Here is a 24,964-nt window from a genome sequence, read left to right as displayed (position 1 = left end):
CTATTCAATACCTCCTCATTAGTTATGTGATCTACCCATTTAATCTTCAACATTCTTCTGTAGCACCACATTCCGAAAGCTTCTATTCTCTTCTTGTCCAAACTATTTATCGTCCATGTTTCACTTCCATACATGGCTACACTCCATACATTTACTTTCAGAAACGACTTCCTGACACTTAAATCTATACCCGATGTTAACAAATTTCTCTTCTTCAGAAACGCTTTGCTTGCCATTGCCAGTCTACATTTTATATCCTCTCTACTTCGACCATCATCAGTTATTTTGCTCCCCAAATAGCAAAACTCCTTTACTACTTTAAGTGTCTCATTTCCTAATCTAATTCCCTCAGCATCACCTGACTTAATTCGACTACATTCCATTATCCTCGTTTTGCTTTTGTTGATGTTCATCTTATATCCTCCTTTCAAGACACTATCCATTCCGTTCAACTGGTCTTCCAAGTTCTTTGCTGTCTCTGACAGAATTACAATGTCATCAGCGAACCTCAAAGTTTTTACTTCTTCTCCATGGATTTTAATGCCTACTCCGTACTTTCTTTTGTTTCCTTTACTGCTTGCTCAATATACAGATTGAATAACATCGGGGATAGGCTACAACCCTGTCTCACTCCCTTCCCAACCACTGCTTCCTTTTCATGCCCCTCGACTCTTATAACTGCCATCTGGTTTCTGTACAAATTGTAAATAGCCTTTCGCTCCCTGTATTTTACCCCTGCCACCTTCAGAATTTGAAAGAGAGTATTCCAGTTAACATTGTCAAAAGCATTCTCTAAGTCTGCAAATGCTAGAAACGTAGGTTTGCCTTTTTTTAATCTTTCTTCTAAGATAAGTCGTAAGGTTAGTATTGCCTCACGTGTTCCAACATTTCTACGGAATCCAAACTGATCTTCCCCGAAGTCTGCTTCTACCATTTTCCATTCGTCTGTAAAGAATTCGCGTTAGTATTATGCAGCTGTGACTTATTAAACTGATAGTTCGGTAACTTTCACATATGTCAACACCTGCTTTTTTTTGATTGGAATTATTATATTCTTCTTGAAGTCTGAGGGTAATACGCCTGTCTCATACATCTTACTCACCAGATGGTAGAGTTTTGTCATGACTGGCTCTCCCAACGCCATCAGTAGTTCTAATGGAATGTTGTCTACTCCCGGGGCCTTGTTTCGACTCAGGTCTTTTAGTGCTCTGTCAAACTCTTCACGCAGTATCTTATCTCCCATTTCATCTTCATCTACATCCTCTTCCATTTCCATAATATTGTCCTCAAGTACATCGCCCTTGTATAAACCCTCTGTATACTCCTTCCACCTTTCTGCCTTCCCTTCTTTGCTTAGAACTGGGTTGCCATCTGAGCTCTTTATATTCATACAAGTGGTTCTCTTCTCTCCAAAGGTCTCTTTAATTTTCCTGTAGGCAGTATCTATCTTACCCCTAGTGAGACAAGCCTCTACATCCTTACATTTGTCCTCTAGCCATCCCTGCTTAGCCATTTTGCACTTGCTGTCGATCTCATTTTTGAGACGTTTGTATTCCTTTTTGCCTGCTTTATTTACTGCATTTTTATATTTTCTCCTTTCATCAATTAAATTCAATATTTCTTCTATTACCGAAGGATTTCTAGTAGCCCTCGTCTTTTTACCTACTTGACCGTCTGCTGCCTTCATGTAGGACAATATCTGCTCGCTCTCGGCCGCTTTTCGTATTCTTAGGTTTCCTGCTATTGATCGTCAGCTAAGTGTTTCAGACTTAACTACAGGGCAGTTTGGCAGTAGGTAGCACTGTAGGCGCTGCTGCGCTGTGTTCCAATTAGGAGCACGCCCGACGCCGGTTAACCTTCCATTCATTCTAGAGTAGTTTTCAAGTTGACGGAGGTGACGTCTGAGGGAGCAGTTGGCAGCCCGTGTGTGGTGAGGGAGGGGGGGGGGGAGGAATGGCGGCTTGCCCACGAGGCGGTGACGCGCCGCTAGAGTTAGCCCAGCACGCGAAGGAACAACCTCGTCAATACACAAGACCCGTGAGCCACACGCGAGGCAAACCCTGTCCTGTCACGCGCAGCTGACGTCACACATACAGGCCGACAGGGAGCGGGCGACACAAGCGCGTGACGTCAGCCACCACTACTTACGAATTTGCTTCCTTCTGCGTTAAGCCGTCGGCACACGGACCGTGCATCCGAACGTTGAGCGTGCCGGGTTTCTGACGTCATGGCGTGGAATAGCACGTTCGGGAGTCTTTCCGAATGTGCATAGCAGTATCTAGCGTGTCAGATATTCTGAGCGTGCGTCTGAGAGCGTTGACCAATCAGATGGCACAACGCCACCTACGTCACATCACGCCATCTCCCTTCAGCACAGAGTTGTGAGCCGCCATATTGGCATTCATTTCAAGCCTATACGTATACATACCGTGTCTGAGTACCAGAAAATTGAGAATCACTCGAAAACCCGTTGCTAACTGTGTGATTCGTTGTTGGTTCAGCGTATGCCGGTACTGTAGTTCATGCTGGCACGGTAGCTCAGTGTGTTCGGTCAGAGGGTTACGTGCTCTCTGTAATAAAAAAACTGACTCAATCGATCAACAACGAACATAAATGGATGTCTTACGACGTCCGCCCAGAGCAGATGCAACGAATAAAAGCGAACAAAATGAGATAAAAAAAAAGCGTGTTAGGTCAGAGAGCTGGTTGGCCTCTGTAATATGAAACTGAGTGGAAAGATCAACAAACGAACTTTAACGGATGTCATGTGACGTCCGCAACGACCAAACCCAACGATCAACAACGAAGAAAATGAAAAAAAAAAAAAATAAAGAACGCAGTAACTAGCGTCACAGACTGGTGTCAAAACGCGTGATAGTTCGACGGTTCGCGTCTCGCCACATTCAGAATTTTTTTTTTTTACATTCTTGTTTTTGTTAGGTTCTGATGCTTTATTATTAGTTTAATATATATATATATATATATATATATATATATATATATATATATATATATATATATATATATATATACTATAATATTTGATGTTATGTAACTGTAAGGAGTGAATTTGTTCGATTGGCTTAATCTACAGGACAGCTTGCGTTCTAGTATAAAGCTATTTTGCTCCTTTTTCTTTTACGTTCCGTAATTCACATGATGCAAAGATTCTGCTACTGGGTAGAAACAGTGATCAAGTAAGAATGGAGTTTTACTAAAATGTGGGAATGATGATAATGTTTATCTTATGTGCAGAACTATTGCAAATTTGTATCGCACTGTTTGTAATGGAACTTTTATAAGCCTGTGTCCTTACTAAGGAAGGACACAAGGATATTGAAGTTTTTATTTGTGTATGTTACATATAGAATAACGTGACTAACATATGTACAATGGAGGAAATGTGCGTTTTAACAGAGCTAACGTGGGAATTTTACGCGCGCCCGTTACTAAACAGTGTGATTCACGAACTAGAAATATTCCGCAACTGCCGCTGGAGTGCGATGCGATCGCGTATACCACGTTGGGGCCCACGTACCGTGTGCACAAGTCGCATCATTCCCGAGCGTTCAGCAGCACGTTGAACTTGGCATGCTCAGCGTTAACGTTCGACAGCACGGTCCGTGTGCAGACAGGTTTAGGCCGAGCGGACCGTCGTCACGGCCGGCCGGAGTGACCGAGCGGTTCTAGGCGCTTCAGTTTGGAACCGCGCGATCGCTACCGTCGCAGGTTCCAATCCTGCCTCGGGCATGGATGTGTGAGATGTCCTTAGGTTAGTTAGGTTTAAGTAGTTCTGAGTTCTAGGGGACTGATGACCTCAGGTGTTAAGTCCCATAGTGCTCAGAGCCGTCGTCACGATAGAGGTGTACTCGTGAAACCCACTTCACACTGGGCCGAACACTAGCGAACGAGCCTCAACGAACGTTAATTTTCTGTGATGTTAACGGTACACTAGCGAGAGCGAACTGCATTCGGTCGCGTTCGGTTCGCATTCGCTATTATTCGTTTGTATTCCGATGGCTGTCGGTGTTTTAGCGAACCGCCAACGTAAGTTGGCGTCCTCTTCGCCTCAGCGGTAGCAGAACAGAAAACTTTCCTCTGTCGACTTCTTGACTTCTGTTGTTGACACAGGTCGCAGTGAACTCTGCATAGATCTGAAGTGAATGCATACCTGCCAACTCTCCCGATTTAGGCGGGAGACTCCCGATTTTCCACTTTTTCTCCCCGCCTCCAGATTATTCCAGTACTTCTCCCGATTTTTATTAGTTATCGTCAAACTTACGATATTTGTTTTGAAAACCCGCCATTTCAGGTTTTTTTTTCGCCAGTTGCCGGAATTCGTTGCGTATTAGTCGACCTTAATCGATACGTATCGAAGTTTATAGAAATCAGGTAGTCGCGCGCGATTTATATATCGATAGTTTTTTTTTTCCTCTTTCCCGCGCATTTTGTCGAAGATGTACCCGCGTCCCGTAGTGCACATGTAGTAACATCGGTAGTACACAGTGTTCTGCTTGGACGTGTGTTGATGCATATTGTCGTAGTGTTTTGATTCGGGGCTTTGTTTTTAAACATGGCCAAAACATATAACTCCGTCTTCTTCAAACAATTTTCGGAACAGTTTCCGTGCATTATCGAGTCGAGGAAAGGCCCGTTGTTCCCTTTTTCTACCGTTTGCCGATGTGATATTTGTGTATCACATGGTGGAAAAAGTGATGTTTCCAAACATGTGGAAACAAAAAAGCACCGAGACAATTTGAAGTGCGTCAATAACAAAAAAAAAAAAAAAAAATTGGAATTTAGTGACAAAAGTGAAAGTGAGGGAGTGATAAATGCTGAATGTTTATTTACATCTTTTATTTTAGAACGTAATTTGCCGATTAATTGCGCTGACCATGCGAGTCACCCGTTCCGGAAAATGTTCCCGGATAGCAGTATAGCGAAAAAATACAGCGGAAGGACAAAAACTGTTGCAGTTATCGGAAAAATTGCTGCCCCTGAAAAATAAAAAAGAAGTGGTTGTGTTAAGATTTTAGCATACACCGGAGAACCAGTTGGCAAGTCTATTTTTACAGTTTTCATGTGTGTCACAAAACAGTATGGTGGATGCTGTTTTACGGCAATCATACTTTTTTTTTAGAAATGCCAAAAACATCCCAACCTAACAGCAATTATCTGGGCGGAACTACAAATAAGGGTTACGGAATCAACATTTTGGATATTTCCAATGTTTCTATAGGTTTTTTTAGCCATTATATAGCTTTGTGGCGCCTTAAAGCAAAACTTTTCAGTTGTCTTAGGTACACACAAAAATGAGCCACAGTTTTTTGATCTTTCATATCTCCTGATTTCCCCTGATTTTAAAACTGAATCTCCTGATTTTTGGTGTTTGAAGGTTGGCAAGTATGGAATGTTACTGACAGACTGTCCAGTCACATAAATGCGATCACTTGTCAAAAGCTTGAGTAACCACCACTGGGAGATGTGCAGCAGGATAGTCAATGAATTTCTGGAAGGCACCAACAGGGATGTGGGGCCATGCCGACTTCAGTGCAATGACCAGCTACACTTGGTTTCCCGGTTGAGGGTCTAAGACGTTTACAGCCGAGCGACGTGGGCCCACAGATTCTCAATTGGGTTCAAATCCGGGGAATTTGGTGCCCAGGAACCATGCACGAACACTGCGAGCTGTGTGACACATTGCGTTGTCCTGCCGGTAGACGCCATCGTGCCGAAGAAAAACAAACTGCATGTCCTCAAGTTTTGATGACCCCTTATGTCGATCCACTGTGCCTTCGAAAATGACGAAATTAACCAGGGAATGCCACGAAAAAATTCACCAGACCATAACGCTCCCTCCCGAGTTTACTGAGATACTTTGGGAACCCAAATGGGAGTTCTAGGAGGAAAGGTGACGTGTTTTCGCGAAAAACTACTGAGAAAATTCAGAGAAGCGACATTTGTGGCTGATTGCAGAATGACTCTACTGCACATTTCGTGTAAGCACAGCGAAGACAAGCGAACTATGGCTCGTACTGGCGTATATAGACAGTAGTTGTCCCTTCGCTCCATCTGTGAGTGGAACATGAAAGGGAATGACTACTTACGGTACACGGAGGTTTGCTGAGTATGAATGCAGTCGTAGATGCCAGTTCATTTTCCGCAACAGATCTTCGCGACAGTGGTGGTTGATACACTGTTTGAAAATGCGTGTTAAATCACTTGTTTGTTGTGGGGTCGGAGCGAGAGACCAACCGCAGGTCACATCGCCAGAACGTGTCTATGGCGACGATGCACAGTGGAAAGCGGCAGTGTAGCACGTGGCTCTCCGGTGAGTAGCGTCCTTCTACAAAAGAGACCCCATAAACTAGCCTTGAAAAGGATATACTGCATTACTATCAAGCGTGTTGTTGTTATTGTTGTTGTTGTTGTTGTTGTTGTTTGTGGTTTTCTGTCCGAAAGACTAGTTTTGTGCAGGTATCCAGGAACATCTATCCTGTGCAAACCTTTTCATCTCTGCCTAACTATTTGAAAGTGTTTACCGTAGTAATGTTTTGGGCTCTGTCTATAGCACACCACACTTCCTTCCATTTCGAAACTGACGATTCCTCGATGCTTCAGAATGTGCCTCATAAACCGATCCCTTCTTTTAGTCACGTCGTGCGAAATTCAGTACTACCTCATTAGTCATTTGACCAACCCACCAAGTACTCCATATTTTCTGTGCTACCAGATTTCAAAAGCTGCTATCCTCTTTTTGTGTGAACTTCGTATCGTCCACGTTTCACTTCCATACAAAATATGCTCCCCACCTTCAGAAAAGACTTCGTAACAGCTAAATTTATATTCGACCTGAACAAATTTCTCATTTTCAGAAACGCTTTTCTTAATATTGGCAATCTGCAGTTCATTTCCTCTCTGTTTCAGCCATTACCAGTTACTTTGCTGCCGAAATAGCAAAACTCACCGACTACTTTGCGTCTCACATCCTAATCCAACTCTGTCATCTTCTCCACTACTGCTCTTTTACTTCTGGCGATAAAGACTTTGCAAGACACAGTATATTCCGTTCAACTGCTCTTGCAAGTCCTTCGGCGTGTGGTTACAGCGTCATTGGCAAACTGCAAAATTTTCTTTTTCTTTTTCCTGAACTTTGACTCTGTTTCCAGTTTTTCCCTTGGTTTTCTTTGCTGCTTGTTCAATGTACATATTTAATAATATCTGGCATAGGCTAGAACTATCTCTCACTCCCTTCTCAACTACTGATTTCCTTTCGCGCCCATCGATTCTTACCCATGCCAACTGGTTTCTGGATACAACTGGAATGATACAGTTAACGAGATCCACGTCAAAACTTTATTCAGCCTTTGCCTAGGTTTGGCGAGATAGGTTTATATCTTCCTTGTAAGAAGCAATAACACCTAAAAATGGAACATATTGCAACCAGTGCATGGAAGTCATGTGTACAGCAAAAAGAAACATCGAGAATTATATACAGTGGAAACATACAATAAATTTACGCGTTACATATTGTGTGCAAATGTACACGAAGTTATAAGGCTTAGTCAACAGCAAAATGATACCTATTAATGATATGGCATAACCATAAAGCTTAGTTAACAGCAAAAATTATCCATGTAAAATGTAAGGCAGACGTACATAATAAGTTCGAACAGACAGCTAACAGGACAGAAGGGACAAGCCAGCAGAAAACTTACGCCCATGTGACGCTCACGTAAGAAACGGTGCCAAGCACGAAAGACACGTGACGTATTAAAAAATTCAGTTGAAATAACATCACAAAAAGAAGGAACACTACAAAAATTATAAGAAGCATATAAACCTATGCAAATGGTGAACAAAACTACGACGCACAGTAATGTAAGATAATGACAGATTGCGTCTTTGAGAAAAATAACGCCTCGAAGCAGCGCGGAAAACTCGATACAGCTGCTGCGTCAATTTAAGGATAAGCGGAAAGCCATCGAAATAATAAAGCCCCTAGATTGACGTAGCAGCTGTATCGGGTTTTCCACGCTGTTTCAAGATGTTATCTTTCCCAAAGACGCAGTCCAGCTTGTCTTACTTTAACGTCCGTCGTAGTTTTGTTTACCATTTGCATAGGTTTATGTTTCTTACATTTTTTATAGTTTTTTATGTTACTGTCTTTGTACTGTTATTTTATAGTAATTTTATTAACATGTCAGGTGCCTCTTGTGGTTAACAACGCCTCTAAAGTGAGAGCCAAAATGGTTCAAATGGCTCTGAGCACTATGGGACTTAACATCTGAGTTCATCAGTCCCCTAGAACTTAGAACTACCTAAACGTAACTAACCTAAGGACATCACACACATCCATGCCCGAGGCAGGATTCGAACCTGCGACCTTAGCGGTCGCGCGGTTCCAGACTGAAGCGCCTAGAACCGCTCGGCCACACGGCCGGCCTAATGTGAGAACCACCTGGGCATAAGTTTCCTGCTGGTTTGTCCCTTCCGCCCTGTTAGTTGTCTGTCTGTGTGTACGATGCACATCTGCCTTACATTTTACATGGATCGTTTTTACTGTTGACTAAGCCTTACGGCTATGCGATAACATTTATATGCATCATTTAACTGCTGACTAAGCCTTATGAGTTAATTTCTCTTTTTACACAGTTCGTAACACGTGTTATTACATCCCTCGAGGAAGACAGGGTTATCTCTATCGAAACCTAGGTAAAGATCTGAATAAACGTTTGACGTGCAACTGGTTGGATGTATGATTCCCATTGTATCCATAATTCTACAGTTGCTGACTGCTTCCATTTTCAAAATTTTAAAGATTGGTTTCTGTACAAGCTTTAGATAACGTATGCCATGTTAGAAAATAATTCCGATATCCGCCCTGCTATTAGGAAGCGTAATGTGGATACTTACAATAAGGACGTGGCTTCTTTTTCAATAATAAATGTGGTATCAGCTACAGCTGTCACGACTTTGCTGGAGTGGTTTATCTATAAGCGGTGCTGGGTGAATTCACTGTGAGTGGTGTCACGTGACGAAGGCCTCGTCCCACTTTCCAGCACTATGCCTAAGGCGTCGCCGCGTTACGTGTACCAGCCTGTACGTCCGACAGTATATTTCAGTAAGCTGGCGAGCCCCTAAGCAGGTGGAGCAGTAATGCCTAAACCAGGGGTGTCCAACCCGCTGTCGGAGGGCCGCATGCAGTCCAAAGACAAGTTTCAATGCGGCGCAAGAAGTGAGCGTCTCACGATTGGTTAAAAAATTCATAAAATTCCTTTCAAATAAAGTCACGATAAATTCAATGTTTTCGATATGAAACTCTCACACTCAACGCTCTTCTTTCACTGGTCCTTTTCTTCCCAAAAATTATCGTCTTCTTCCAGTGTGGCCCAGGTATGCTCAAAGGTGGACACCCGTGGCCAAAGGGATGCCTGGCGAACGTATGCTGATTTGATGAAGCCCTCCACGCTGTCACGTCCTGTGCAAGCCTCTCCATTTCTAACTACCGAAACCTACATCGATAGCCGGCCGTGGTGGCCAAGCGGTTAAAGGCGCTACAGTCTGGAACCGCGCGGCCGCTACGGTCGCAGGTTCGAATCCTGCCTCGGGCATGGATGTGTGTGATGTCCTTAGGTTAGTTAGGTTTAATTAGTTCTAAGTTCTAGGCGACTCATGACCGCAGCAGTTAAGTCGCATAGTGCTCAGAGCCATTTGAACCATTTGAACCTACATCGATATGAACCCCTCCTCGATTCTGAGGGCCTCATTCTCTCGTCTTCCGGCGAAAAGTCTTGTTTACTGGCATGTGGATAACGCCGAAAAAGTGCCCTGTCTGCGACTTACATTGCGTTTTTGTTGCGCAGCGTAACTACAAATATTTGACGAGCAGTTACTATTATTGACGATTGGAGGTGAACATCAGTTACAATAATGTTATTTGTGATCTTCTTGCAACCCATTACAGGAGAAGAAGTACGCCAAACACAGACAAAAGTATTTCCCTACCCACTGATTTCGCTTGTGCTATCAAGCAAAGATATTAATTATACAGGGTAAGTCACCTAAGACTTAACTAAAAAAACATAACTCCGTCCGAACAGGCCTTGGAAGTCCCAACGGTACCGACCGGCCACCGTTTCATCCTCAGCCCACAGGCGTCACTGGGTGTAGCACCCCCTTTATTTCCTGAGCGGTTCCAGGTATCGTAACGAGCTCTTCCGCAAATTATTGTACGGTAAGGGTCATGTACTTCGGCATGTGATAGTCTTAACTCTCGTGTCGATCGATATGTTGAAGCAAGTATGATTTTCTGATGGCCTCAGAAAGCGCTAGACAAAACGAGTACAGTGATACAACGCTTGTTAATGATAAGGCTGAAGCCCTCTGCGAAAGAATCCGAGAAATATAGTAAAATTGGAATCCAATATGGCCAGAGTCAGGTATTGCGGCGTAAACACCGCCAAGCAGAGCTCTCATGCGTGGCTCCGTCCTTATACACTGATTTTGCAAAAACAGACATAATGTCTGATGGGATAGCAGCAATCAGTGATTGTACAATTTTACTAATAATCCGTCTTGATTGCAAATTTTTTTTTTATTCATATGACCGGTTTCGGTTCATCCAGAACGATCTTCAGATCTGATATTTCAGTTACAGGAGTAACCCGTCCAAATCCAGCAACATGTGACGCAGCATGTGAAAGTTGCTGAATTTGGACGGGTTACTCCTGTAACTGAAATATCAGATCTGAAGATCGTTCTGGATGAACCGAAACCGGTCATATGAATAAAAAAAAAATTTTGCAATCAAGACGGATTATAAGTAACCTTATACACTGATACACCAAAACATTACGACTACCTGCTTCAGACCTTGTTTGTCCGTCTTTGGAACGAAATACATCACTGATTCTCCGTATCAGGGATCCCACAGTTTGCTGGTAGATTTTTGGAGGTATGCGGCATTAGATACCTCAACACAGGTCATGTAATTCGTACAGACAACGGGACGCTGATTTGCGAACGCTGTGATGGCGCCCGACAGCGACCCCGATGGATTCCATAGGATTTACATGAGGAGAATTTGCTCGCTGAGACATCAACGTGCGATCACTATAATTTTCATCAAACCACTGTTGAATGGTTCTGGCTCCGAGATACGGACAATTGTTGTTGTTGTGGTCTTCAGTCCTGAGACTGGTCTGATGCAGCTCTCGATGCTACTCTATTCTTCATCTCCCAGTACTACTGCAGCCTACATCCTTCTGAATCTGCTTAGTGTATTCATCTCTACATCTACATCTACATCTACATCCATACTCCGCAAGCCACCTGACGGTGTGTGGCGGAGGGTACCTTCAGTACCTCTATCGGTTCTCCCTTCTATTCCAGTCTCGTATTGTTCGAGGAAAGAAGTATTGTCGGTATGCCTCTGTGTGGGCTCTAATCTCTCTGATTTTATCCTCATGGTCTCTTCGCGAGATATACGTAGGAGGGAGCTTGACTCTTCGGTGAAGGTATGTTCTCGAAACTTTGACAAAAGTCCGTACCGAGCTACTGAGCGTGTCTCCTGCAGAGTCTTCCACTGGAGTTTATCTATCATCTCCGTAACGCTTTCGCGATTACTAAATGATCCTGTAACGAAGCGCGCTGCTCTCCGTTGGATCTTCTCTATGTCTTGTATCAACCCTATCTGGTACGGATCCCATACTGCTGAGCAGTATTCAAGCAGTGGGCGAACAAGCGTACTGTACCCTACTTCCTTTGTTTTCGGATTGCATTTCCTTAGGATTCTTCCAATGAATCTCAGTCTGGAATCTGCTTTACCGACGATCAACATTATATGATCATTCCATTTTAAATCACTCCTAATGCGTACTCCCAGATAATTTATGGTATTAACTGCTTCCAGTTGCTGACCTGCTATTTTGTAGCTAAATGATAAAGGATCTATCTTTCTGTGTATTCGCAGCACATTACACTTGTCTACATTGAGATTCAATTGCCATTCCCTGCACCATGCGTCAATTCGCTGCAGATCCTCCTGCATTTCAGTACAATTTTCCATTGTTACAACCTCTCGATACACCACAGCATCATCTGCAAAAAGCCTCAGTGAACTTCCGATGTCATCCACCAGGTCATTTATGTATATTGTGAATAGCAACGGGCCTATGACACTCCTCTGCGGCACACCTGAAATCACTCTTACTTCGGAAGACTTCTCTCCATTGAGAATAACATGCTGCGTCCTGTTATCTAGGAACTCCTCAATCCAATCACACAATTGGTCTGATAGTCCATATGCTCTTACTTTGTTCATTAAACGACTGTGGGGAACTGTATCGAACGCCTTGCGGAAGTCAAGAAACACGGCATCTACCTGTGAACCCGTGTCTATGGCCCTCTGAGTCTCGTGGACGAATAGCGCGAGCTGGGTTTCACATGACCGTCTTTTTCGAAACCCATGCTGATTCCTACAGAGTAGATTTCTAGTCTCCAGAAAAGTCATTATACTCGAACATAATACGTGTTCCAAAATTCTACAAATCTCTTGGTCTCCCTCTACGATTTTTACCCTCCAAGCTGCCTTCCAGTACTAAATTTGTGATCCCTCGATGCCTCAGTACATGTCCTACCAACCGATCCCTTCTTCTAGTCAAGTTGTGCCACTACTACTCTTCTCCCCAATTCTATTCAATACCTCCTCATTAGTTATGTGATCTACCCATCTAATCTTCAGCGCTCTCGTGTAGCACCACATTTCGAAAGCTTCTATTCTCCTCTTGTCTAAACTATTTACCGTCCATGTTTCACTTGCATACATGGCTACACTCCATACAAATACGGACAATTATACTGCTGAAAGATGACAACACCGTCGGGGAAGACATCAAGCAGTGCAGGTGGTTCGCAGCTGTCAGCGTGTCTTCGATTACTGCCACGGGACCCAAGCAAGCGCAGGAGCATGTCTCCCACAGCGTAATACTGCCCCCACCAGTCTGCGTCCGTAGCGCGCTACACGTTTCGAGCCGGCGTTCACCTCGATGACGGAGACTGTGCACATGGCCATCGACCCGGTGTGGCTAAAATACGATTCACCCGAAGAGCCGACACATTTCCATTGATCGGCGGTCGAATCCGGTTGGTCCTGTGCCCACTGCAATCGTGATTGGCGATGTCGTTGGTTCAACATGTGAACACGTAGGGGTGGTCTGCTGCGGAACTCCGTGTCCAGCGATGTACGATAACCGGTGAGCTCCAAACACTTGTGCGTGCACCAGCATCGTACTCTTTCAGTAGAAATGCCACAGATCACCATCTCTTGTGCTTTACAGAATAGACGAGCTCCGAACCCCACGTTGTATGAAGAGTCGTCGACGATCGACCATTTAGCGCCTCGTGTATTTTCACTGTCCTACGTCTTTCAGTAGATGCTCACGACAGTAGAACGTGAACAGTCGACCAGCTTCGCCTGTTTCGAGATACTCGTTGCCGGCCGCGGTGGCCGAGCTGTTCTAGGCGCTTCAATCCGGAACCGCGCGAATGCTACTGTCGCAGGTTCGAATCCTGCCTCGGGCATGGACGTGTGTGATGTCCTCAGATTAGTTAGGTTTAAGTAGTTCTAAGTCCTAGGGGACTGATGACCTCAGATGTTAAGTCCCAAAGTGCTCAGAGCCATTTGAACCATTTAGATACTCGTTCACAGACTCTGCGTAATAATAACCTGCCCTTTGTCAACGTCGCTTATCTCGGTGGATTTCCCCATTTACAGCACATATCTTCGCTGGGGTGATCCCCCACACGTGTCTGCTCCGCTTACGTACATTTGTTACGGCCTCACGTGCCCGCAAAGCCAGTAGGCGGCATGTAACGTCGCAGTGGGCATACTGTTTTGGCTGATCACTGTATGCAGTAAGGCAGACCTACGCTAATGGGGTAAAACGTCATTTCCTATACGACATTGGTACAGGGCCAGAAACAAAAATGGTTCAAATGGCTCTGAGCACTATGGGACTCAACTGCTGAGGTCATAAGTCCCCTAGAACTTAGAACTACTTAAACCTAACTAACCTAAGGACAACACACACATCCATGCCCGAGGCAGGATTCGAACCTGCGACCGTAGCGGTCGTGCGGTTCCAGACTGTAGCGCCAGAACCGCTCGGCCACCAGCGGCCGGCGGGCCAGAAACGATTTTAGTGTTTGGAACTGTGGCATATGCAAGCTTCTGGCGCGTCAGATGCACCTGTGGACAACTATTTAGAATGTGTGTACCTTTCCAGGCTTTTGCTGAAGCAACCGCAGTTCATAATAGTGCACATTCCGCTGCAGAGTGAAAATCTCATTCTGTGACCACAGTTCTATCAGGCAGTTTCCAGTTTAAACCCTTCCCGTTGCTGCTTACTTCTCAAAGCCGAAATAGAAATGTCGGTCATTCATACTTCTTAAACAGTCCTACTCAAGGGAACAAGGAAATTACTGTATTAACTTTCTTAGATTCGAAAAAAAAGAAAAATGATAACTGATCTGTCTTTGGGCAGCAGAGCCGAAATGCTTCTTAAAGTAATGCGCGCGCTGTAGCATAAATGTATCTATATATACTACTCGGAACTGTAATAAGACGCGCCATATCACGGAATACGCAGCCGTTCACGCAGGAGGTTAAAGTTAGTTTGCCGGCCGCGGTGGTCTCGCGGTTCTAGGCCCTACAGTCTGGAACCGCGCGACTGCTACGGTCGCAGGTTCGAATCCTATCTCGGGCATGGATGTGTGTGATGTCCTTAGGTTAGTTAGGTTTAAGTACTTCTAAGTTCTAGGGGACTGATGACCTAAGATGTTAAGTCCCATAGTCGTCAGAGCCATTTGAACCATTTGTTAAAGTTAGTTTAAGTAGTGTGTACGTCTAGAGACCCATGAAAAAACGGTTCAAATGGCTCTGAGCACTATGGGACTTAACTTCTGAGGTCATCAGTCCGCTAGAACTTAGAACTACTTAAACCTAATTAACGTAAGGACATCACACACATCCATGCCCGAGGCAGGATTCGAACCTGCGACCATAGCGGTCGCGCGGCTCCAGACTGTAGCGCCTAGAACCGCTCGGCCACCCCGGCCGGCTAGGGACCCATAACATCAGCAGTTTGGTCCCATAGGAATTCACATACATTTGAACATACTGTAATAAGACAGAATACTCTTTAAAGAAGTATGACTTACGACATGTCACCCTCAAAGTAAATTCACAGACGCGTCAGTGAAAATGGTATAGGAATGCGTATTCAAATACGGAGATATGTAAACAGGCACGAAACGCCGCTGCGGTCAGCAACGCCTATATACACTATGTGATCAAACGTATCCGGACATCCCCAAAAACATACGTTTTTCTTATTAGGTGCATTGTGCTGGCACCTACTGCCGGGTACTCCATATCAGCGACCTCAGTAGACATTAGACATCGTGAGACAGCAGGATGGGGCCCTCCGCGGAACTCACGGACTTGGAACTGGTCAGGTGACTGGATGTCACTTGAGTCATACGTCTGTATGCGAGATTTCCACTCTCCTAAACATCCATATGTCCACTGTTTCCTATGTGATAGTGAAGGGCAAACGTGAAGGGACAAATACAGCACAAAAGCGTACAGGCCGAACTCGTCTGTTGACTGAAAGGGACCGCCGACAGTTAAAGAGGGTCGTAATGTGTGATAGGCAGACATCTATCCAGACCATCACACAGGTATTCCAATCTGCATCAGGATCCACTGCAAATCCTACGACAGGCGGGAGGTGGGAAAACTTGGATTTCATGGTCGAGTGGCGGGGCATATGCCACACATCACGCCGGTAAATGCCAAACGACGCCTCGCGTGGTGTAAGGAGCGTAAGCATCGGACGATTGACGACGGAAAAAGGTTGTGTGGAGTGACGAATCACGGTGCACAAAGTGGCGATCCGATGGTAGGGTGTGGGTATGGCGAATGCCCGGTGAACGTCATCTGCCAGAGTGTGAAGTGCCGACAGTAAAATTCGGAGGCGGTGGTGTTACGGTGTGGTCGTGTTTTTCATGGAGGTGGCTTGCACTCCTCCTTGTTTTGCGTGGCACTATCACAACACAGGCATAAATTGATGTTTTAAGTACCTCATAGCTTACCACTGTTGAGGAGCAGTTCGGGGATGTCGATTGCATCTTTCAACACGATCGAGCACCTGTTCATAATGCACGGCCTGCGGTGGAGTGGTTACTCGACATTAACATCACCGTAATGGACTGGCCTGCACAGAGTCCTGACCTGAATCCTATAGAACGCCTCTGGGATGTTCACAGCTTCGTGCCAGGCCTCAACCGACCGACATTGATACCTCTCCTCAGTGCAGCACTCCGTGAGAACGGGCTGCCATTCCCCAAGAAACCTTCCAGCACCTTATTGAACGTATACCTGCGAGGTTGGAAGCTGTCATCAAGGCTAAGGATGGGCTAACACCATACTGAATTCCAGCAGTACCAATGGAGGGAGCCACGAACTTGGAAGTCTTTTCAGCCATGCGTCCGGATATTTTTGATCACATATTGTAAGGCGACAAGTGCCTGTCGCAGTTGTTAGATCGGTTACTGCTTCTACATTGACAGGTTATCCAGATTTAAGTGAGTTTGAACGTGGAGTTGTAATCGGCGCACGAACGATGGGACACAGCTTCTTCGAGGTAGCGATGAAGTGGGGATTCCCGTACGATCATTTCGCTTGTGTACAGTGAATATCACGAATCCGGTAAAACATCAAATCTGACATCGCTGCGGCTGGGAAAAGATGCTTGCAAGAACGGGACCAACTATGAAGAGAATCGTTCATTGTAACAGAAGTTCGACCCTTCCGCAAATTGCTGCTGATTTCAGTGTTGGGCCATCAACAAGTGTCAGTGTGCGAACCATTAAACGAAACATAATAGATATGGGCTTTCGGGCTGAAGGTCTACTCGTGTACCCTTGATGACTGCACGACACAAAGCCTTACGCCTCGTCTTGGCCCGTCAACACCGACATTGGACTGTTGATGACTGGAAACATGTTGCGTGGTCATACAGTCTCGTTTCAAATTGTATCGAGTAGATGGAGGTGTGCGGGTATGGAGGCAACCTCGTGAATCCATGGACCCTGCACGTCAGCAGGGGACTGTTGAAGCTGGTGGAGGCTCTGTAATGGTGTGGGGCGTGTGCTGTTGGAGTGATCTGGGATCGCAGATACCTCTTGACATGACTCTGACAGGTGACATGCATTGAATCATTCTGATGCCCTGCATCCATTCATGTCCATTGAGCATTCCGACGGACTTGGACAATTCTGGCAGGACAATGCGACACCGCACACGTCTAGAATTGCTGCAGAGTGGCTACAGGAACACTCTTCCCAGTTTAAACACTTCCGCTGAACACCAAACTCCCCAGGCATGAACATTATTGAGCATTTCTGAGATGCCTTGCAACGTGATGTTCAGAAGAGATCTCCACCTCCTTGCATTCGAACAGATTTATGGACAGCTCTGCAGGATTCTTGGTGTCAGTTCCCTCCAGCACTACTTCAGACACTAGTCGAGTCCATGCCACGTCACGTTGCGACACTTTGCGTGCTGCCGGGGGCCCTACACGATGTTAGGCAGGTGTACCAGTTTCTTTGGCTCTTCATTGTAGTTTCCTTAACTAAACTTCGTTTGACACTTTACTTAAGCATGCGATCAAATTGTTTACCGTCGACTTCAAGACACGTTTGCCATCACCGTTCGATGATTAGATGAACTTACATCGGATGATATGCCGTTGCGTAATGCGACGTTTCGATGGCTATATCGTTCGGCTTAGTAGCGGCTCATTATGAACTACATCTTTCAGTGCTCCCCATTGAAAGCACTCTACAGCAGTCAAATCAAGAGACTGGTGAGCTATTATTTTGCAGCATTACGTCCTACAGAATGGTCAGGAAACTTTTCACTCAGTATTTGCGTTGCAAGGGAGGAAGAGTGAGCTGTGGAGCGGTCGTGTTCGAACCACATACTCTGTCGTTTATTCAGTGACACCTCTTCTAGAAGAACAGATAGACTGTTAGACTGGTCGTATTTCCATTTAACATCAATGGGATGAAGTAAGGTCCGGCACTGGTATTTTCTACGATGCCGCAGCATAGGTTTACGCATTTAAGGTTGTTGCTGAACCCGACGAAGTCAGCGTGGACTTCCAGCTTCCCAGTACAATATGTCCCGTAAATCTACATTATTGTAGTTCCTAAACGTTCTCCGTCGGTAAAGAGCACACGTAGGACAAATGATGTGTAGCCTCCCAAGCGCTGGAGACCAAACCAGCAAAATTCTATAAGACTTTCGAAATAAGGTCCTCCGAATACTTGATGTAGTGACAGGCTTGCTTTTAAGTTTTAGAATATTTCTCGGATTGTTACGCAAACAATTTCAACGTCAACATTCCCAAGCATTATATCCCTGTAGTCGATTTTCATGCGCTTGCGGATGCCGTTAAAAAGATGCATCATTCTATTTAAAGAAGCATACTTGCTTCATTAGCACTATCGATACGAGAGTTAAGTCACTTTATCATTTGCCAAAAACCTCTTTTCGATATCTGGAAGCGATCACAATATGAAAGGGGTGTTAAGTCTTACGTGACGGACTCTCTATGGTATGCAGTTAGATTTCACTCGACGTTTTACACATCCCTTTGTAACAGATAGCTGGTGGTATTGAGAAGCTCTGTCACATCATTGCGTATACTACAGCAATCTTACCAAGAGTTTCTCAAATACACTGTAGAATAACCAGTAATTTAATAACGCACGTAAGAAAAATTCAAAATGTTGTCCAATGGGTAACACATTATTCATATGAACTACATTAGTAGCTGCATTTAGAGATCACCGACATTATAGCCATCACACTTTACTCGCAGCATTTTTTAAAAGTGTTAGATAGGTTCTCTACGTTGTATTTCACCATAGATGCACTGATTAACTACCGATAATACACTAAAGAAATAAGTGCTTCGTCTGTGTTAACCTACGAAGTAAACTTCTGACTGTCGAACAGCATTTCCTTGCCTTCTGTGAGATGGACAACGATTCTGCGGTGCGTTTTAAGTAAATAACTCATCTTAACTGATCCTTCCGTCGTTTGCAGATAGAAACTTTTCATATGTAATGGTTAAAGACAAACAAACACGCTTTGTTTCACATATATTTGTTTACGGCCTAACATTTTCTGATTATCACGCCACTGGCAGAGTATTCGATGGAAAACTGTTTACTAATAAACAATATTAGTGGAAGAAAACTGGTTTGCTTGACACTCTTACAATTGACACGTAATGTCAATTTAATTAATGCGCACAATAAGTTGTCATATACAGTAACAGTTGTCGGTGGTTTTTATACAATATAGTGCAACAAAAAAATAAAAAGATCGTAGAGAATACAGCATTATCTACGTATCAGTAAAGTGAAAAGACTGTACAGTTAAAGCACGGGGCTAAAGCCCTGGAAACGCGCCATGTGCTTCGTGTTTTATTCATTAATGAGGAAGCTGACAATATTAATATATTTTCTGCAGATGATGCTGTTATCTGTAATGAAGTACAGTTGGATCTTGATAAAATTTCATAGTAGTGTAAAGCATGGGATCTTGCCTTTAATGAACAGAAAGGTAAAATAATGCACTTCAGAAATGATACCAAGAGAAGTGTATCAGGATTAGAATTAGGCGCCGCGCGGGATTAGTCGAGCGGTGTGTGGCGTTGCAGTCATGGGCTGAGCGGCTGGTCCCGGCGGAGGTTCGATTCCTCCCTCGGGCATGGGTGTGTGTGTTTGTCCTTAGGATAATTTAGGTTAAGTAGTGTGTAAGCTTAGGGACTGATGACCTTAGCAGTTAAGTCTCATAAGATTTCACACACATTTGAACGTTTTTTTTTTTTGTTTTTTTTTTTAGAATTAGACCAGTCATACCAAAACCTGAGTGTAACAGTTTGTAGGGATATAAAATGGAATGATCACACAGACTCAGTCATTGGTAAAGGAAATGGCAAATTTCGGGGCGTTGGTAGAATACTACGGAAATGTAATCAGTCTAGAAATAAGAGTCCTTACGAAACACTCGCGTGACCCACTCTAGCAATGGCTCCAAACTCTGTTTTAAGCTAGTTAGCACCTGACATTTAAGTTCCAAAGATGTGGCATTTGCTGTCTACATAAAATGAAATATATTTAAAACGGTTTTCAAATGGCTCTAAGAACTATGGGACATAACATCTGAGGTCATCAGTCCCCTAGACTTAGAACTACTTGAACTTAACTAAGCTAAGGACATCACACACATCCATGCCGGAGGCAGGATTCGAACCTGCGACCGTAGCAGGCGCGGGGTTCCGCACTGAAGCGCCTAGAACCGCTCGGCCACCACGGCCGGCATTTAAAACGGTGTTTAACCATAAGCACGTGATGTCAGCTGGCTAAAAAGTATTCCTTAGTCTCACAACAGGAAAGAGAAATTGATCGAAATAAATTGACAAACTTAAGATTTAATATGGATAAAAGGTTCTTTTAAATACCCTATGTGCTATACACTACTCACACAATCCAAAAACAGAGCTAAGTTGAGAGTTAGTCAGTGAAACTATGGGTATCGCCGCTCATAGTGATAGATGTAAAATCTTGGACGCCCTGTTTTAATACACCTCCATCATTCCATGCTTCCTGTATCACATGTTTCACCTCTGTCTGTCACTATTCCTTTCAGTTCCGTCCTTCAAAAGGCAGTCGACTTCATTCAACGTAAATTTTTTGTTCTTTGTAGCAATATGTCGTTTGACTTGGGATCAAATGAGTTCTATATTGTGTTGAAATGGCAATCGTAGGAAGAGAACCATTCCAAATCCAGCTAACAGGTGTTATAGAACATATACAAATGAGGGAGACACGAATTGTCACAGGTCTGTTTTTCTCGCAGAAGAGCTAGCAAGCACTTGAAGATTTACTTCAGCAATCTCATGCAAGCCTACTTGCACACTTTCGAGGACGAGTTGTGTTTCAGGACTCATGAATATACCACGAGCCTATACATATCACTACAGTAGGAACTGCCAAGATAAGATTAGAGTAGCAAAGCGCATGCGGATGCCTTATGGCAGGGGTTTCCAATCGGTGGCACACGCGCCCCTTCTACACAAAGGACTTTTCCGGTTGTACACGTATAAGCGAGTAAAACAGGTACAGATATAAGAAAAATTATTCTTTCTCGTCACTTTATTTTCAAAGTAACAAGACACTGGGAAGACTAATTGATAAAAGTAGCGTCTGTGAAAATGTTTAAGGAAATGTATTTACAGCAGAATGTTTTGTTCGGACTGTATGCAGGACATAGGAAGCAGGGATGACGGTTACGGTGAAACAACCGGTTCTCTATTATATCTGTTTTCAACTGTTGTAATCGGACTGTTGAAACTGCTCACAATAACCGGTTTCTGAAATAATCGATTTTCGGTTTTTTTATTCCTATTATTTCCAGTAATTTATGTAGAAATCGAACGAAGGCTGGAAAATTTTGACTCTGTCAGTTTCAAGACACATAGAATGTAAATATTGAATTAAATAGGGAATTAAAAGAAAATCAGCCCGCGCACAGTTCGCTGGTCTTCTCGGAAAGTGGTAACTGGTTGATCACCAGGAAAAAACGCCAGTATTCTGCTATTGATTCTAATTTTTTAAAACTATGCTCAAAATCATGTAACACTATTTGGAAACAATGAACAGTCAGTGCTAATGGGTGAATCTATAGTTGAACTACAGGGTGTTTCAGAAGTGATGGTCAATATTCAGGGATACAACAGGAATGACCATTCGAAACAAAAAAGTCAAGTAAACATGGACTCTAAAACTCATACCTTAAGAGCTATGAGGAGTTCTTAACCTTCGGGCGAAACAAATCTCTTCTATTGCAAGCTCTTTGCTTTCCATATTTTGGGAAGTAGAAGTATGGTCCAAAACAAGAAAAAAAACGTGCATTTAACCCGTGCTTTAAAATGCATACCTTAAGAGCAGTGATCACTTGTTCAACTTCGCTACTTTGAAACACAACTCTTCAAATAACTTTTAAGGTATGCATTTTAAAGCACATCTTTATTGGACATTTTTGTCTTGTTTTGGTCCATACTTCCACTTCGCAAAATATGGAAAGCAAAGAGCTTACAATAGAAGATTCGGCATTGTTATTAAAATAGATATTGATAGCGTTTCCCATTTCCTACAACGACGCAATATTTGAACACAATGCAGATTTTACGAATAAAAATTTCTCGTTCATTAAAAAAAGGTTTATTTAAAAACTAAAAATTTTTACACTGCTGCTAAATTGAGATTTCGGTTTTTTATCCAGCTTTTAGTAAAAAATGAAAACGCCAATTACAACCGAGACCAAGCAAATACCGAAAAATACCGGTTATTCAGAACTAAAATTCTGGAATCGGTTTTAACCGGTAGGTTTTTTCCGTCCCTAACGGAAAGGCCTGATTGTACAATCCTTGCGTTAGTCGTCGCTGCCTTGGCCGGGAATGAGTCATCTTGTGTTGACCTTGACGATATTTTGATAGGGTGTTGTCGTTGGTTATTCTAAAATTTTCGTTCCGCTTTGCAGGTACTGCCACCTTACGCCTTGCACCAACCTGTGGTTTTGCTGTACTCATTAAACAGTGAAAGGTTAATTGTTGTTATTACCGCTTTCGGGGGCTGTACGATAAAATTAATGGCATCGTGATACGAAGAAAGCTTGCGTCCTGAACCGGACTGTGCTTATTACAACAAGCTGATTCTCGACTATTATAATTGTGATTTGAAGTTTAACTGGACTGTGTCACTTATATGTTATTGTGTTTTAAGTTAACCACGAAGCAGTTTTTAAGCCAGGAGGCTCCTTCTACCTCCAAGGATGCAGTTAAGAAACTTAAATCAACACCTAACCACAAGTATGATGAAAGCTACTGACAATTTTGCTTTGTGGTAAATGCTGTCACAGAAACCAGTGATAATCGAATTTTCCAATGCGTTGAATGCTTAGAAACGCTTTAAAATAAAAACATGAAGTCTTCAACCCTTTATTTTGCACACGCAGAACTATTGTGAGGAAAAGGTGTTAAGTTACTTAAATTAGATGTATACAATTATCGTCAAGTGAGGAATTTTGTATACATTGCTTCAAAATACAGTATGTTACCTGTATCATTGCCCACAAGAGGCGCATGGGTACTTCAATGCAAGTACTACAGTGCTGTTTCTGCGGGTGAACAAATGGCTGCATTTTGCACTGTTGCATGTGAAATGTCTTAAAACAATTCCTTTTCGCTACAAAACACAAATCAGTACCACATTTTCTGAATTTTACAATCGACCATCCCCGAAGCAAAAGTCTACATCTTCCATTTGCGCGATAATCTGGCCAGTGACCAAAACTATTTTATCGCGTATCATTCACTAGCAGAGCAGCTTCCGTTTCGTTCTTCTTCTTTCTTGTTGTCCACACAGTACCCAAAGCCAGTTTCCTTTTCGCAGAAAAGATACGTTCATTTGCAACGTCCCAGGCAAGAATTCGACAACACATTTGTATAACAATTCACCTTCAAGACGTCCTTTTTCCTTTTATAAGTAGTATTTGTGCAGCATTTAAAACAACTACAGAATCGTATGAAACTGCAACACCGGTAACTGATGCTCACATAACCTCGCAAGATGTCGGCTAAAAATTTACACTGATCGGAAACTTTTCACCGGAGGCAACAGAATATCACTGTGTATGAGAGCTTCAATGTTGTTTGGAAGCACCAGCGCCCGTCCCAGGACGGAATTTGAAACTCGTTGCAGAAAGCAGTGAGCAATTTTGATGTTGTTTGAGACTAACGTTATAGAAGCCTCATACTTGGCCAGTTTTAGAATTGCAAAGGAAGGAACCCCCACCTCAGTCTTCGTTAAAAAGTGGACAAGCTATACTGGTACGCATGAGTTTTTAACAGTGTCAACTAGTACGCAGTGGCAGAAAGCATGGGAAATCCTGCCTTATGGAATCATTGTTCCCTCGCTCCGTACGCGTTTGGAACGGAAGTATCTCTAATAACTGGTACAATGGGAAGTACTCGCTGCTATGCATTTCGCAGTGGATTGTAGAGTTAAATTTTTCTACCAGCGCACAAAAAACTGCACTTTAATCACGTTATGAGAGCGAGAGAAGCAAGTAAAAGCGTGCGGGCTGTAGGAGCTCTAACATAATGATAACGGCAGCCTCGTAACGAGGTCACCTGACTGCCAGAACCAATCACGGTAGCGAGTGGTGATGACGTCACCCACCTGTTGTCTCTTGCGCGTTCTTTCCGCTACTTGTTGCTACAGTCGGTGGGTTCCCGCAACGCGCTGGAATGTGCGTTCCTCGCGACACTACACAGGCAAGACTGGCTGCGGGCCAGCTCGACAGGAGTGTCCGTCATGCTCTCTCTCCCCCCCTCCCCCTTTTCCCCCACACTGGACACTGTTCCACGCTGGCGATGAGGTGAGGCAGGACTGCCAACGTGCGCTCCGCGAAGGCACTAGCCCCGCTCCGTAGTAGTTAGCAGAGCGGCCGGGCGAGGCCCTGGTGGCAGCACCAGCCGTCAACGAAACCGTCTCTGCCGAGGACATCCTTAAGCCGTCGGCACACGGACCGTGCTGTCGAACGTCAACGTTGACCGTGCCGAGTTCAACGTGCTGCTGAACGCTCAGGAACGATGCGACTTGTGCACACGGTACGTGGGGCCCCAACGTGGTATACGCGATCGCGAGGCTCTGTTACTGTTCGTACTTCACACTGTTTACTAAACGGGCGAGCGTAAAATTCCCATGTTAGCCCTAATAAAACGCACGTTTCGCCGATTTTCCATATCCTAGTAGCGTT

The 24,964-nt window shown here is 43.9% G+C and overlaps 1 protein-coding gene across 1 annotated transcript in view; it reads right to left on the bottom strand.

The window, feature by feature from the left end:
- Positions 1-24,513, bottom strand: part of LOC126210173 (uncharacterized) — a 61,295-nt gene extending 36,782 nt beyond the window's left edge. Inside the window, exon 1 of the mRNA XM_049939330.1 lies at positions 24,385-24,513. The gene's annotated coding sequence lies outside the window, so the exon portion shown is untranslated. The remainder of the gene's footprint in view (positions 1-24,384) is intronic.
- Between the last annotated feature and the right edge of the window lie 451 nt (positions 24,514-24,964).

Source organism: Schistocerca nitens, chromosome 10 (assembly GCF_023898315.1).
Source record: "Schistocerca nitens isolate TAMUIC-IGC-003100 chromosome 10, iqSchNite1.1, whole genome shotgun sequence".
NCBI lineage: Eukaryota > Metazoa > Arthropoda > Insecta > Orthoptera > Acrididae > Schistocerca > Schistocerca nitens.
Note: the sequence above shows the minus strand (reverse complement) of the source record. Positions and strands in the feature narration are given on the sequence as shown.